Consider the following 17,184-nt stretch of genomic DNA (forward strand, 5'->3'; position numbering starts at 1 on the left):
AAAGCCCAACATAAGGAGGCAAGCTACATACACCTTAGAAGAAGCAAGAAACTAATCGTCTTGGCAACAAAACAATGAGAAGAAAAGCACTCAAACATAACCTCACATCCAAATATGAATATAACAGGAAGCAATAATCACTATTCCTTAATATCTCTCAACATCAATGGCCTCAACTCCCCAATAAAAAGACATAGATTAACAAACTGGATACACAACAAGGACCCTGCATTCTGCTGCCTACAGGAAACACACCTCAGAGACAAAGACAGACACTACCTCAGAGTGAAAGGCTGGAAAACAACTGTCCAAGCAAATGGTCGGAAGAAGCAAGCTGGAGTAGCCATTCTAATATCAAATAAAATCAATTTTCAACTAAAAGTCATCAAAAAGATAAGGAAGGACACTTCATATTCATCAAAGGAAAAATCCACCAAGACGAACTCTCAATCCTAAATATCTATGCCACAAATACAAGGGAACCTACGTATGTAAAAGAAACCTTACTAAAGCTCAAAACACACATTGCACCTCACACAATAATAGTAGGAGATTTCAACACCCCACTCTCATCAAAGGACAGATCATGGAAACAGAAATTAAACAGACACGTAGACAGACTAAGAGAAGTCATGAGCCAAATGGAGAAAGAGGAACACTCCTCCATTGTTGGTGGGGTTGCAGACTGGTACAACCATTCTGGAAATCAGTCTGAAGGTTCCTCAGAAAATTGGACATTGAACTGCCTGAGGATCCAGCTATACCTCTCTTGGGCATATACCCAAAAGATGCCCCAACATATAAAAAAGACACGTGCTCCACTATGTTCATAGCAGACTTATTTATAATAGCCAGAAACTGGAAAGAACCCAGATGCCCTTCAACAGAGGAATGGATACAGAAAATGTGGTACATCTACACAATGGAATAATACTCAGCTATCAAAAACAATGATTTTATGAAATTCGTAGGCAAATGGTTGGAACTGGAAAATATCATCCTGAGTGAGCTAACCCAATCACAGAAAGACATGCATGGTATGCACTCATTGATAAGTGGCTATTAGCCCAAATGCTTGAATTACCCTAGATGCCTAGAACAAATGAAACTCAAGACGGATGATCAAAATGTGAATGCTTCACTCCTTCTTCAAAAGGGGAACAAGAATACCCTTGGCAGGGAATAGAGAAGCAAAGATTAAAACAGAGACTGAAGGAACACCCATTCAGAGCCTGCCCCACATGTGGCCCATACATATACAGCCACCCATATAGACAAGATGGATGAAGCAAAAAGTGCAGACCGACAGGATCCGGATGTAGATCACTCCTGAGAGACACAGCCAGAATACAGCAAATAACGAGGCGAATGCCAGCTGCAAATCACTGAACTGAGAATAGGACCCCCGTTGAAGGAATCAGAGAAAGAACTGGAAGAGCTTGAAGGGGCTTGAGACCCCATATGTACAACAATGCCAACCAACCAGAGCTTCCAGGGACTAAGCCACTACCTAAAGACTATACATGGACTGACCCTGGACTCTGACCTCATAGGTAGCAATGAATATCCTAGTAAGAGCACCAGTGGAAGGGGAAGCCCTGGGTCCTGCTAAGACTGAACCCCCAGTGAACTAGACTGTTGGGGGGAGGGCGGCAATGGGGGGAGGGTGGGGAGGGGAACACCCATAAGGAAGGGGAGGGGGGATGTTTGCCTGGAAACCGGGGAAGGGAATAACACTCGAAATATATATAAGAAATACTCAAGTTAATAAAAAAAAAACACGCATTTTCATAGCCCCTTTAAAAACTTGTTTCTTCTATAGCCTTAAATATGACTATCTTTATTAAACTGAAGCACAACCTCAAGTATGTAGCATACAGTTGTGGAGCCATATTTGTTCATGAAAAAATATCACAGCAGTTTGCATTCAAATTTATATCTATTAGAAATATAGATTGTTATCATATACTCTGCTGTTGTATTCAGGTATCTAATTAACATATCAATGAACCTTGTGACTGAAGGCTTAGGTCTACAACCCAAACGGGGTTGTGAACCTTTTAAAAATAATTCTTTGAGACGATTCTAGTCTTTTTGTCAGCAATACAGTCCACTATCAAAACACCAAATATGATCCAGCAGCAGGAGTCCCTTCCCCTCAGCAAACAGCAAACAGAAATCAGTAGCAACAGCTAAATTCAGAAGAAACTACAAGGCTCTGAAGATTGGCATGAGCTCGCTGAAGCAGCGAGAAACAGCCAGAATACCACCAGAACTTCTTTGATGTGTTTCTATGAAGCCTTGACAAGCAAAGATCAGTGAGCAAAGGTGCACCAATGCAAGAGTATTGTCACTGCTTCACCACATTATCACATTTTGGGTTTTTTTTTCCCTCAGAAATAAACACTGAGAAATTTGATTTGATATGAAAGTTATGAATTTTCAGTAATGGGATTCTGCACTAAGTATTCTGAATTTTCCTTATAAGACTCATTTTGTATAGCTTTTGAAGCAAAATGCATTTCATTATGAGAGAGGATATTAATAAAAGTGACAAAAGAGAAAATTAGGATACAATGGAGAGAGAAGTACTTGGCTAATTTGAAAGGTTTGACACTACTCCCAGGTATGGAAAGGAAATAGAAAGTCAGTATTTAATAAATACACCCTGTCATGTGTCATGCATTTTACAATATGTAGCCTTTAATCTTCATGTTGCTACTAGAGAACACAGCTCAGAGGTTAAGTAGCTTGTTGACATTTGCAGCTAGAAACTGGCATATCTCTGGTTCAGGTCCAGAACTCTCTTTCTTGTAATACCATGCTGTATAAGATGTCCTACAGGGAGGGAATGCCACATCTCTCTCTCTCTCTCTCTCTCTCTCTCTCTCTCTCTCTCTCTCTCTCTCTCTCTCACACACACACACACACACACACACACACACACACACACACACACACACACTGATGGCTCCAGCAGATAATTAAGACATGATGAAAAAGTGAAAATGGCCCTGTTCCCTACAATCTTCTGCTTCAGCAAGGCAGGGCTGGAGGCCTGAAGGGAAGCCTGGATGCTGGGATGTGCTACTCTCTGCTGTGGCTGCCAAAGAAAAGACCCCTGTGATGAAAAAACTATTAACAATCTCAGCACCATTAAATTTAAAGCAGCTGCTAACAGTAGGGGCCTTTACATTGTCAATTATATGAATTTTCCTATTACTATGTCACACCAAAGACCAATTACAGCACATTCATCAAATTATGCTTCCACCTATCTGGTTCTGTCTATTAATGCCACAGTGGCAGGCCTTAGAAATCCTTGAAGACAAATCTGACAAGCAGACTTTAATTGTTTCCAGGATTTGTGGTCAGAAACAATGCTGAGTGCATAGCAGGGGGTCAATTACACAATTAGACAGTGAAAGGTAAAGGGCAGTTGAACACACAAGCCTCACCAAATATTTATATATCTGTTCATTTTGCAAAGTTCTTCAATCCTTTTACTTCAGTTGAGTTGACATTCATCTCATTGGCAGATCTGGGATATATTAATTATTTTGTTATTTTTATATGAAAAAAAACAAGACCTTGGAGTCTGTAGTAGCAGGGTCTGAACTAGAACCCAAGAGATGATTACTATGAAACTTTACCTCTTCACCCCAGGGAAGAGCTCTAGTCAAGGACCAATCTGTTGGTAGGCACTAGAATGAGCAATGAAACTTTCTTCTGGGAAACTGATGACCTCTTAAAGGGACTCATGCAATAAAAGATGACTCACTGAACCATGTAAACTTGGTTTGAATTCAGGTGATTGTGGAAGCAAGAGGGAAGAAGAGACATTATATATATATATGCTTTCAGAGTTTATCCAGTGCAACAGTGCAATCCTGTGTAACAGATGAGACTTGGTTAGATACTATGAATGAAAAATGAAGCCAAGAAAAACAATCTGGCATGAAATACATGTTATTTCCCCAGCACTTGGCAAACAATATCAAAGGAGATGGAAAACAAGACAGAGTTAGGGCCATATGCTCCTGACCAGGTCCTGTGCAAATTAAACCTGATGTGGGATAGGAGAGCACAGTATGCAGCAACAAGAACTTCAGATTAGTTTCCCACCAAACATTTCTCAACCCTAGGTCATGTCCCTCTAGATTCTTCTTTGCCCGCAGTCTCTAATTTACTTGTCCAGGCCCCTGGAAACATACTGATCCTTAGATTCCTCAACCAAAGTGGGGAAAACCATCCCAAAGAACTAAGGATACATTATCTATGCAAACCCTATCTTTAAAAAATTATGTCAAGATCTGACAGTCAATCCAAGCAGGTACTTATCACTGCAAAACAAACTACCTCAAAACTCAATGGTTTTAAACCAACCATTTCCTCTTGCTTATACTTTTATGGATCAAAATTTAAAATGAGCTTGATATGGTAGTTGTTCTGTATTGTACTATACGTTAGGCTTTCATTCTCTCTCTCTCTCTCTCTCTCTCTCTCTCTCTCTCTCTCTCTCTCTCTCTCTGTGTGTGTGTGTGTGTGTGTGTGTGTGTGTGTGTGTGTGTGTGTGTGTGTGTGTGTCTGCTAGCCTGTCTATCTGTCTCTTACTCTCATTCTCATGGCATAGTATTCTCAAGCATATCACTTACTATATGGCATTTGGTTTTCAAGGGTAAAGAGAGAAGTTTTCATGCCAATGTTAAGCATTTGCAACTTTGTTTTTGTTATGTGCTGTTGGTTCAGAGTGATGGGGTGCTAATAGAACTTTTCTGTCATAGAGTTTGTCTTAGTTAGGATCTTACTGCTGTGAACAGATATCATGAACAAAGCAAGTCTTATAAGGACAACATTTAATTGGGGCTGACTTACAGGTCCAGAGGTTCAATCCATTAACATCAAGGCAGGAGTATCCAGATACACATAGTGCAGGAGAAGTTGAAAATTCTACATCTTCATCTGAAGATTGCTAGCAGAATATTGACTTCCAGGAAGCTAGGAAGAGGGTCTTAAAGACCATGCCCACAGTGGGACACCTTTTCCAACAAAGCTATACCTCTAAATAGTTCCATTCCCTGGGCCAAGCATATTCAAATCTTGACAGTGTCCGTGATCATCTTTATTAGGGTAAAAAAACAAAAGAGGCTTGCCTATAACTGAACTGAATGAAACAAGTGCTAAGAGCAGTGCCCCATGAGTCAGGATTCAACAGTGTCCCAAGTATACATAATACATTGCTTAGTGGCTTCACACACATAATAAGCATCACAGAATGCGGTTGACCATGGCACTTGCAAGCTGCATGTCGATTGTGAAATTTAGGTGGGGTTTGGAGAGTGAGCTGCTGGGATCTGGGAGTCTCCCTTCTCCTTCACACCTGCCAATATTGCTGAAGTTTGACTTTGTCCTCACCTTAATCAGACTCAGTGTATACTCTAAATATAATGCTTTGTTCTTTGATTAGAGTCAATGGCAAAATGCTCAAGACTAAATTTCCAGTATGTATTCACATGGAATTCAACATCAGAACCATTCTGAATACTAGGTAAATTATCATTACATAGAATCAGTATGTAAGCCTGTTACGGCATCAAAAGAAATTGATAGACATGAAGCTAGAGCCCTTGATGGTTATTTGATGAACAGACTCCAAACCTCATCTTTCTATTATCTGCACTCAGCTTCCTAACAGAATTTGTGAAAAGAAAAATAAGAAAGTAAGCTCATGAATAGGACAGGAATAAAAAAAATGCCATCCTTGCTGAGAAAGGCTGAGAGCTGCCAAATCCTTTGTAGTTGCCAAAAGAGGCCTTGACAGGGTAGCCCATGGGAACTGCTAATGAACACACAGCCTGGAGAGGATGGAAAGTGTTCTGTATGTGGTGGCTACTGAGGGTTACTCAGGGTAGTCCTAGGCTACGAACAATATTCAGAGGAGGTACCTAGTACCAACAATAGTCAGAGGAGGAAGCCTTTAATATTCAGGTTTTCCCTCTCTTTATTCACTCTGGATTTCCACAGTTCATCTCCCACCCACCAAGTGCCATTACAGCTACTTGATGATCAGGATGCCCACCAACCTTCTCAGCCTTCTACAATCAAGAAGCCACTGGCCCCTGGGAATAAATCCAGTATCTGTCATTTACTTATACTTGCTTTATCTTTGCCACCTGAAGCTCCTATGGAGGACTTGCTTTTCAGTCTCTTCTTTCTTCTTCACTTTTTCCCCTCAGATGGAGTAGGCATCAGTTCCTTGGTCATAACTCAGTCCCAAAATACTTTATTTAATCTACATAGATTTTAACCAATAGTTTAATAGAAAGAAGCAATGAATAAGTTTTTCTTTATCAGCAGTAAACACTTTTTTCTGAGTAAGTAAAATTTTAGTTGGTTCTTCAAGGTCTTGCCAATTAATAGCAAGGACACTCCACATATAATCTTTTATGGGTGAGAATACTTTTTTAAAATAAATAATACCTTATGGATTTAATTTGGCTTATAAGAAAGGGAATCAAATTAAGCTAGAATGGGGACCTGACTACAAATCCCATCATCATTTGATTTTCAATTCCCAATTCTCAGCTGTCTATGTATTAACAGAATCAACTTTTCCATACCACTCCACAGGTTACTAAAATCAGTTGTACACACATTGTCATGCACTTGAAAATATGGAGAAATTGGGTTAAGGATTCTACTTTTCTTCGAGCAGCTTGGGAAAAATTGTAATAAAGAGAATGCCAAATTGTTAGGAAAAGTTTATTTCTCATAGACATTAAAGTACCAAGTACATCAATAAAGGAATCTTCATTTTCATAATTCTTATAGCAGTGCAAGCTGAGAAAACCCTCTTACCAATCCATTCATGTGGCCCTTTCACTGGTAAAAGCCAGTAGTGTGGTTATGCCTAAATTCATAGTGAATAGAAAGTATCCTCTCTGTATGAAAAGAGAAAGAATGTTGTGATCAGTCAAACTATTGTCACAAACACAAAGTACATACCAGAAAGGTAAAAGCTTATCCTAGACACAATTTAGGAAGTTAATTATAACTCATTTAAAATCTATTTGTACTATACATGAAAGTACCAACAAAAAATACTAAGATGTCCAGGAGTACACAACAGAAGATTAAACTCAGAACTACAAAACTTTCAAGTGATTTCCCAATCTAGTCTCATATATGAGCATTTCATTAGCCTCTGACTCCAGTTTCTATACTGAGACAATAGCCTAATTAAATTAAAAAACAATATCTATAATGCTTCAGAATAAGAGATATCTTACTATTGAAGCAAGAGAAGTAGTTAACGAAAATTAAAGAAAGAGACACACAAGACAATTCACTAGATCTTCCAGAAGGAACAACATAGATCTTCCAATGAGACCCATCTGCAAGTTCTAATCCATACTTTTACAGGAATACATTCAATATCGTTTCAAAGCATCAAATTTGTTATACTTTGTACAGTCATCTCAGAAATTAGTGCAAACAAACTTTGCTCTTAGCCTTATGTGACATGGAACATCAGACCTACCTCAAGGAAGACAGCTGTAAAAGTACTGTATAATCAAGTTCCAACAATTTTCCCAAAGCCTGGTTATGTGCATATAACTATCATTGAGTATGCATAGTTCATCAAGAGGAGACAAAAGTTCATGGGAAATTAAAAAAAATAAAACATCAGGCATCAGTAAGTCGAGCTTGGTAAAATAGTTTGTTTTGTCACACTGTAGTCTTAGTCATAAAAGTTTTCTGTCTTAAAGAGCTGAGTCCCTACCTTTCTCTAAAAATGTAGCCCTGGGTGCTCTGCCTGCTCTTAAACACAGCCACTCTTCTATGCTACAAGGAAAACCATTTGAAGCAGGAGTCCTTCTCCTTTGCCTCAGTCATGCAACTGGATTCCATGCACTAAACATGTTATGAGGGACAATAGTCCATTCTCCCTCTGGCAAAGTCAAACATGCTTTCTCTTGGCTCTGCCATCTGAGTATGAATCAGAGCCCAGACAGGCTACTCTAGGGCTTCCCTCCAACACATTTTATCTGTTTCAGTTGTAGGCTGCAAAAGCAAAGAAAAAAATAAGGGTAATCCTCTCTAGACCAGACCCTGCTCCCTACCAGAGACTAGACACAAAGACAGTAGAATCCTCCTAGCCATGACTGTATGTAGTAAGATTAATGCTGATGGCTCTGAAAACAGAGGATTATTAGCCTCCAGTGTTCCCTTTCTGATCACACAGAAGTCAGGAGTTCAAGTCCCTCTCTAACAGAGAGAGAGAGTGAGGGCACTCACCTCCTAACACTCTGACAAATCATTTTTACCTCCTATCAAGAAAAACTGTTAGTGTTCCACTAAGTTTAAAGAGAGGAGGAAACTTCCTGGTGATTGTTGCTCTGATTATTTCACTGCTGTGAAAGGGTTGAGCATGATTGAGCCATTTTTGCCAGAATGATTGTTTCAGTTTCTTTAAGTTAATTACAATACTCCCAAAAATTAAAATTGAAGGTTGATCATTAGTCTAAAATTTCTGTTATCTTCTTCACAGACATTAAATATGCTTTATTTCAACCTGTCACAGGATTGTTATTTATCCCATTTTCACCACCTTCTTTAGTCTGATCTATGAGACTAGGGCCAATATCCCATAGGCTGGAAAACAAGCAAGCTGCTGGCAGATTGGTGCATTTGTCTTATCTAGTTGGAGGGCCAAAGCAAAGTACAAATGTCTTTCAAATGGATCCTGCCTCTGTGTACAAGAGGGGAGTTGTGGCCATAGGCTGTCCATTAATATTTCCTGTGTCAACTTCCATTCAGTGGCTGGAAGCTTTACTTTGCTACTAAAAAGGTAATGGGTTGATCTTTAAAGATTGCCAAACACAAACATCACTCAGCACCATCAACCTCTCCCCACCTCCCAATTTGTTCATTAAATATTTGAGGGTCTTTTCTACATGTAGGAAGAGGGAGAATTGAGACTCCTTATCTGAAAGCTCTTAGATATGCAAATAACTTGACACAACAAAGTCAAGATACAAAGTACAAAGTGGTCAATGGAAAGATCAAGTAAAGGGTCACATTTTAAGAGGTACTTGAAACAAATCTTGAGAAACTAAACTAAGTCAGATCTGGCCAATCCATAGTGATGTGAGCAGCATCCAGCTGGGGAGGGGAAAGTGATTCTTCTGACTGAATGTTGGAGTGTACCAGAGTTGTCAATGTATGTAGAAGTTGTATTAGAGAGGTCTGGTGGAAAAAGGATGTCTCAGCTGTAGACCACATCAAAATGAATTAACAACCTCAAATGGAATTGAAATGACTTTTTTTCTGTTTACCCTAGTTTCTATTGTTATCAGTTCTTATTTCAAACACAAGTAATTGATTTTCAAACAAGGAAAAATCTAATACAAGGTATTATTTGAATATGTGATAGAAAACAAAAGAAACTACACTCTCACTGAGGAAGCACAGATATTTGTAGCAAACCTGTTTTCTTATTTAGCAGAAGCCATGGATGTCTGGCTATGAGCAGTGCTACTGTGGGGTTTGCCCTGTGAAGAACATCAATGCAGAGCAGGGCTTTCCCTAAAAACAAAATGAGAAAAGTCATCTTCCAAGATGCTGCTTGATCACAGGACAAAGAAATACTTACTTTTTTCTATTTTTCCTTGGTACTTTTCATTGTGCAAACACACCCAACAGTTACAGACCAGAAAATCAAGTAAGTGTATTTTAAAACTTAGTTTTACATTAATTTATATACTGGGAGGGGGTTGAGGAAGGTGTATCCCAGGGCCTGTGTATGGAGTTCAGAGGGTAACTTGCTAGAAGTGGTTCTCTCTAGATTCATGCCCTATGATCATCAGGCTTGCCAGCAGCACCTTTCCTACTAAGACATCTTGCTGACTCCAGAAATCTACTTTTTGTTTACATAGATTTTAGAAATACAGAGAATGAGTATGAAAGAAAATACCGGGTGACTCACACAGCCCAAATTATGTGCTGCTCTGGATCCATTGTGCTGTTTTCTCATATTTAACTCTGATTCATAACAACTTCATTCTCCCATCCCCCAGATTATTATCCATTGAGTAACTACCCTGCTTTAGATAAGCATGTTCCTATCACCTTCTCAAGGTCCATCAGTGACCACATCTGTCTTGGTGGTAGTTACTGTCAACATAATATGGAGTCATCTACTTTAGGTCATCAGTGAGAGCTAGACACTAACTTTAAAAGTGATCTCTACTTTTTGTTCCCCCAAGTGGGACTGAAGAATCCTTAATTGGGCCTTCCTTCCTATTTAACTTCTTAGGGTCTTTGAGGTGTATCATGGGTATTCTGTACTTTTTGGCTAATATCTACTTATCACTGAGTACATGCCATCCATGCATGTCCTTTTGGGTCTGTGTTACCTCACTCAGGATGATATTTTCTAGTTCCATTTGTAGGTTGATGTCTATATACAGGTGAGGCATTTGTTAGGTCAAGGCTCATGACTGGACAGTAAAAAGTAAGGTGGGGACAAAGATTATTTTTAAGGAGGGAGAGAAGGACAACCCAGATCTGTGTGGCCTTAAATGACCACATGTAGTTATGAATATTTCTTAAGGGATGGATTTTTATAGGTCAATATATCTTATCTAGGTGGGCAGTTTATATCATTATCAATTGGTTGTGAGTTTATTGTGTGGATGAATTGTGGGTTGAGAATTTAACAAATAAATCTTATTACTAAATTACAGCTTATTGAGTCATTATTTTAAAGTGTTGTTGGCAGTTAATACCATCACTATTAGGGGGTGGATGTTGGGAATGTAAACAGAGCAGTGGCTTAGAGCTGTAAAAGTTCAGCCACCACTGGGACTAGAGTGGGTTACAGAGCTCCAGTGTACCAGCCACTGTTGGGACTTCTAGAGTCCTGATTTTATCAGGTTGCTGGGACTAGAGAGTTTTTGGCTGGCCAGCTTGGGAGAGCTAGCAATGGGGACAGAGAGACTGCGGAGGATAGAGGATAGACAGGAAATATGGCATAGTGACATACTAGAACTGGTCACCACTGAGATGACAATACCCCGCAGATGCCATGTGGCTCTACAGTGCTGACACTAGCATGGGATAAGATTCCATTATTTAATAACTACTGGAACACCATCCATTTGCTTGAGAAATTGATAATATCCCCATTATTAATAACTAAGTAGCATTCTGTTGTGTAAATGAACCACATTTTCTGTACCCATTTTTCGGTTGAGGTTGCTTCCAGTTTATGGCTATTAGGAATAAAGTTGTTGTGAACATAGTAGCATATGTGTGCTTGCGGTAGTTGGGTCTTGAGGTAGAACAGAACTATTTCCAATTTTTGAAGAATTATCAGATTGATTTCCAGAGTAGTTATACTAGGTTTCAATCCCACCAACTATGGAACAGTATTCCTCTTTCTCCACATCCACATGTGCTGTCATGTGAGTTTTACATCTTAGCCATTCTGATTGGTATAAGGCAGACTATCAGGATGGAAAAAGGGAGGGAGAGAGGAAAACAAGGCAGGATCATGTATAGTGGAGACAGGAGAAGAATCCAGAAGGCCAGGAAAACGAATGGAAATATAAAGCTGCCCGGGTGGGGGCTGGGGGTTGGAAGAATCTTTAGAAGGTTCAAGAGAACTGGGATGTCAGAGAATTTCAGGACTTAATGTGGCTGACCTTAGCTAAAATGCCCAACCGTAGGGACATGGAACCTGAAAAGACTATCTCCAGTAGTTAGATAGGGCTCCATGTGGGAGGATGGAGACACCAATCACCTTCAAATTCTTTGACCCAGAATTGTTCCTGTCTAAAAGAAATGCAGAGACAAAAATGGAGTAGACTGAAAGAATGGCCAACCAGTGACCTGGGTGGGGGGGCAGCATTTGGGATGAAGATAAATAAAATAACTAATAAAAAAACAAAGAAAAATGTTAAGAAAAAAGTGATTTCTACTGATATATTGTAACAATATATCACTTTAATGAAAGTAAGAAAACTATGATAATTCATATATAATAAATGTATGTAATTTACAACCAGTCAGCAAATAGAGTTTGGTGTCATTGTATCAATTTTACTGAAATTATTGGCACAAGATGAGGTATACATAAAGTACACAGTTTGGTATATTTTTGACATATGAATATAACAAAGACATTGTCATTCTCTAAAATTCTTCAAGCCTCATTGTAATTCACTCCACTCTTTCTTGCCTTCTACTTCAGTCCCAAGTAAGCACCAATCTTCTATCAATATAAACTTATCTTGAGTTTTCTAAAATTTTATACCCATTGAATTATAGACTATTATATGACTTTATTCAGCTTTTTTCATACACATCAATAGTGTTAGGTGTCCCAGTAACCGTACCAGTTTATTGTTCAGTAGTAGATTTTTTTTAAAGTTTATAAAATGTGTTCCCTTCACCTGATGATACCTATTTGTATTGTTGACAATTTGTGCCCACTACAAGTAACACGTGTGGGTGGCACTATGTGGAGACATAATTTGTTTTCTTTGGAATAAATTCTGAGATCTAGAATGCTTAATATGTTCAATGATAGAACAGTATTTATTTTTTTACATAATTGATACTGATTATTTCTTTACCAAGCACAATGTTTCCATGGCCCTAAGCCATAAGTTTGGTCAGAATTTCTTAACTGATTGGGTATTCCAAACATTTATTCTGTGGTATCTTCATAATTAGCTTTCTGTTGTTTTTGAGGCCACATCGTTTTCTTCAACAGAGTTATATATAAATTACTAAGAGGAGCTAGTGAATCCGCTAATGAATAGAATCTGAAACCCAAGCTCAGAGCTCTTCCCTATTATTCTGGTGTATAGGAAAAACCTAATTACTCTTATTGACAGGAATCAGTGACCAACTAAAAACCAATCACTGACTCTTCCCATTTATTCAGTGGCACAGGGAGCCCAACACAGTTTCAAATTCTAAGGACTGAATATTGTGTTCCCTGCAGAATTATCTTGTCTTTGGGAATCAAAACTTATAACTGGTACAGGGTTGAGAATGGAAAACACAAATTGTGTAAATGTATCATTAGATAATTTCTCTTTTGCTTTTAGTTTAGAGGCAGTCGTTTTCTTAGAACTCTTGCCTTTCTATTGTGAGTTCTCTGACTATAAAATTTTACACCTTTGCTCAGCTGTTATTAGGTATTATAAAGGGGGACTTCGATTCTATTTACATATTGGTATCCAGATTTTCAAATTATAAGACATGGAATAAAATTTAAGCTGTGTTTTCAATGGATCCATTAGACCCAGAGTCTGAATGATCAGTTGATCTCTTTATCATGACCAGATGTGGTTAGGTAATGGCCTCCATTTGTTCAAAAAAGAAGCTTCATTTGTTGCAGAGTGAGAATTTATCTGCTGGGAAAAAGCTTAGTTCTAGAATACAGTTACAAATTCTGGTACCAAAGTACAATGGTGGTAAAAGATTCTCCTCTATTAAGAAAAATGAGGCATCAACTAGAAAGGGAGTTAGAGAGTGACACAGGAGGGGTTTGGGAATGGAAAGGAGGATAAGGGAAGTCAGATGATTAAATTTTTCAATTAAAAATTTAAAAGTAGCCTGTATTTGTCATTAGTTCAAACAGATTCTGAATCCATAGGCAATCTAGGTAATCTTACTGTATAAACTATTTTCAAGCTCAGGCTGATTCTGTCTTGTGTTGATGGTCAGAACATTTGCTCTAAGGGGAAAAAGGATTAAACTAGTGAATTTCACAAGTATTTGTTTCTCCTTTGAATGGTCATTCTAATCAATAATTTTAAGTCCGTGCAGTCCACAGTTGATTCCCAGCTTGCTCTTAGCTCTATTCCAAAATCTTTCAGGGGAGACCATTTTCCTTTTTAGGTTCTGGATCTATTAAGCTTTTTAAGTTTATAAAGAAGAAAGTACATAAGTTCCTATCACATGTTTAGGACCGCTTTCTGATCAATGCTTTCCGAGTTTTTTGTTCCATAAAATAAGCAATGCTATGTTAAACAATGGAATGGCAGTTTTTCTCTCCTATTTCTAAGGAAACTGATCACTCAAGCACCATGAAAAATCCATGCTGATACAGTGGTTTTGGTTTAAACTCAGCCATACCTATTCATTGTTCTACCCATGGTCATCTTGCCTCTGACAGCAAAATGCTAAGGCTCCTTGATCCTTTGCCATCTGACAGTTGCTCTTCTGACTTAAATCATCTACATGAAAACGTGAAAATTTCTCTTATTACATCACAGATTCTAGAGGAAAATCACCACACATAATTTAAGATATTGGAACTACTCTGATTAATGTTCTTACCAGTGGTTTACAAAGAAAAACTCTGTAGACTCTCACACAAATAGCAAGGGAGTTAGTAAGTTGAATATAATAATAAATGCAACCCCAAGTTCTTTTCTCCTTATGTGTTTGAGTTAATCTAGTATTTATCTGTCACTTTGTGTAGATCACTATTAAATCCAGAACTTCCGTTATTTAATCACGCAGAGTTTTTGGTATAATTTTAGACTCCTGAAGCTAGAGAACTTAAGCCAGATTATGACAATGGACATGTATCAATTATTCAAAAAACAATTAGACACTTCTGTCTTTTCAAGGCTTGGAGAACACTACATGAAAGGGGACAGAGAGAATGTAAGAACTAGAGGTAAGGCTAGTGGAATGTAATTATCCTTTCATATACAAACACTACCTATGGAATGAAAGGGCAAGTGTAAAGCTCAGAAAACATATATAACTAGGTGGATCACAGATGGTACAGGTCTCTTGAGTCATATTCAAGACCCTGAAGGCTACATAACCAGTAAATAATTACAGTGGTAGAGAAAACTCTTCCGTGAAGCTGGAAAAAATTGTGGGAGAAACTCAAGTGATCCAGCTTTCATGAGCCATTACCATTTAGGGATGAGCTTTGTGGTGATACATTGACTTGAAGTAGAACACATAGGCTAATGTCAGTAAATCTACATTTCACTAAGTAACCCTGTAAACTCACCTGTTCACAGAGCTAAATGCAGGTAGAAGCGTTTCTTTGATTTTTCCTTAGTGCCTTTTCATCATTTGTATTATTAGTTTTATCATAAGAGAAACATTAGGCACGGCAGTAGGGACACAGGACACAAACTGGTTTAGCCTTCTATAATTCATACTAATTCTATGAGAACCTTCTAACCCCCTCATCTCAGGCAAGTATTTTCATATATCTTCAAGGTTCAGTGGCTTCAATAGGGGATAGTTTAGGCTTCTTTTTTAAGGTTTAGGCCAGTAGATATCAAGTTTAAACTCTTTACTGCTGAGCCTGCCAGTCAAGCTGTCATTCAGGTTCTGGTATTCTTAAAACTGGTACCAGAGTTCTTTTCTCTCCATCACTTCTGAATAGGACCTGGGATATGAGAATAATCTCATCATCCATGTAAGAAATATAGATAATAATATCTGGGGAGATAAATTACCACTAACTATGACAAACTTAATCTGTCTCATCCATACTGCTATGTCTTCCACCCTTCTTTCAGACATTTGGTGAAATGTTGCTCAGAATTTAAACCTTTTCTTTTAGGAATTCCAACTCCCACCAAATCTTGCCATTTTCAGTTTTTAGTGATCCTGGTTTGTTTTCCCATTCCCTCCTGATCACTTACATACCCAATCTGAGTCATATAGATCCACCAAAATATCTTGCACTAAGTGTAAAAAGTGCCCATCACCCACATGAAGCTTAAGAATGCCAATAAAGAGCCATATAAAACCTGAAGTCCCTACTTAATTAAATTTTTCTTTGACATTTCTGTTAACAATTCTATCAGAACCAACGACTAAACAGGACATCAAAAGCAACTTCTGTCATTGGCAGTTTCCTCAGAAAAGCATTCTATTGCCTCCCAGTCATTAATACTCCTTGTAATCTCATCTGGAAATAACCAAGTGTATCTAATAACCAAGTGTCTAATTTCCCTTATATTGACAAAGATTTTTAACCTTTTTCTCTACTGTGTTTGTAATTTCTCTTGGGAGTATGTAAATAAATATCTACCCATTCCAGATATCCAGATATTTTACTAACCTAAGACCAAAGAGTTATTTTACCCAGCCTAGCTGATTATACCATTGTTTGTAATAGGTAATTGTAAAAAGTATGGAAGACTCAAATGCAACTTCATCACCAAAAATTTGAGCCAAATATGGTTTATGACTCACAAAAGCTCCATTCCAGGAACTTCCTGAGCATGTTGTCAATAACTCAGCCATGTTTATCCTACATTCAGTAAAGGCTAATATTTAAGTTACTTTAGAAAGAAGTTTCTTGATATTTTTGGTGATTCCTGAGCCTTGTGGGTTCTGTTTCCCCTCTGAGGATTACTTTTATGATTTGATTAAGAAGAATAGATACCATTTTCCTTCTTTCTCCAGGTATTCCATTCTTTCTGATCTGCTTCTAAGATCCTCCCTATGCTTTAAAATGGAGAAAAAAATACATATATCCATTTTTTGCTGAGCATTGGGCCACTATCCCACAATAGACAGTCTCAAAAGCTTGACTAGTCATTAATGTCTGCAGTGTTCTATTGTATAAATGAGTCCTTTTTATGAGAAGGTGAAGTTAACAACAGCTGTAAATCTATGTGCATGAACAAAAGATGTTTAGAAGGCACACACACACACACACACACACACACACACACACACACACACACACACAGAAAAATCCTTTCATTTAAAGAAAAATAATAGCAATGTTTTTCAGAAGGAATTGGCCCTATACCCCAAAAGCATACTTGTCCTTCTTTAAAGTACGAGCTTCTTTAAAGTACAGATTCAAGTTATTTTTTATTGAGTAGGCCTTAATAGCAATGGGAAAGCAGTTAGTTGTAGCCATGACAGTGTCACTATGGCACTAGTAGGAACATCTTACCTGACATATTGCAGTATAACACATGGATATATAGGTGAGAAGGACTATTAATGATAATTTTCTAATGGTCTTTGTGGAATGTTTTAACATTAGGAAAACTAGCCAGTTGGGTAGAAGGTACCAATTACATTGACACCATGTCCTGCACATGATATCTTTAATAAGCATTTAATATCCAAATCCTGGCTTGCAAACAAACAGCATTCTTCACAGCT

The sequence above is a fragment of the Rattus norvegicus genome, chromosome 5 (assembly GCF_021556685.1).
Source record: "Rattus norvegicus strain SHRSP/BbbUtx chromosome 5, alternate assembly SHRSP_T2T, whole genome shotgun sequence".
Lineage (NCBI taxonomy): Eukaryota > Metazoa > Chordata > Mammalia > Rodentia > Muridae > Rattus > Rattus norvegicus.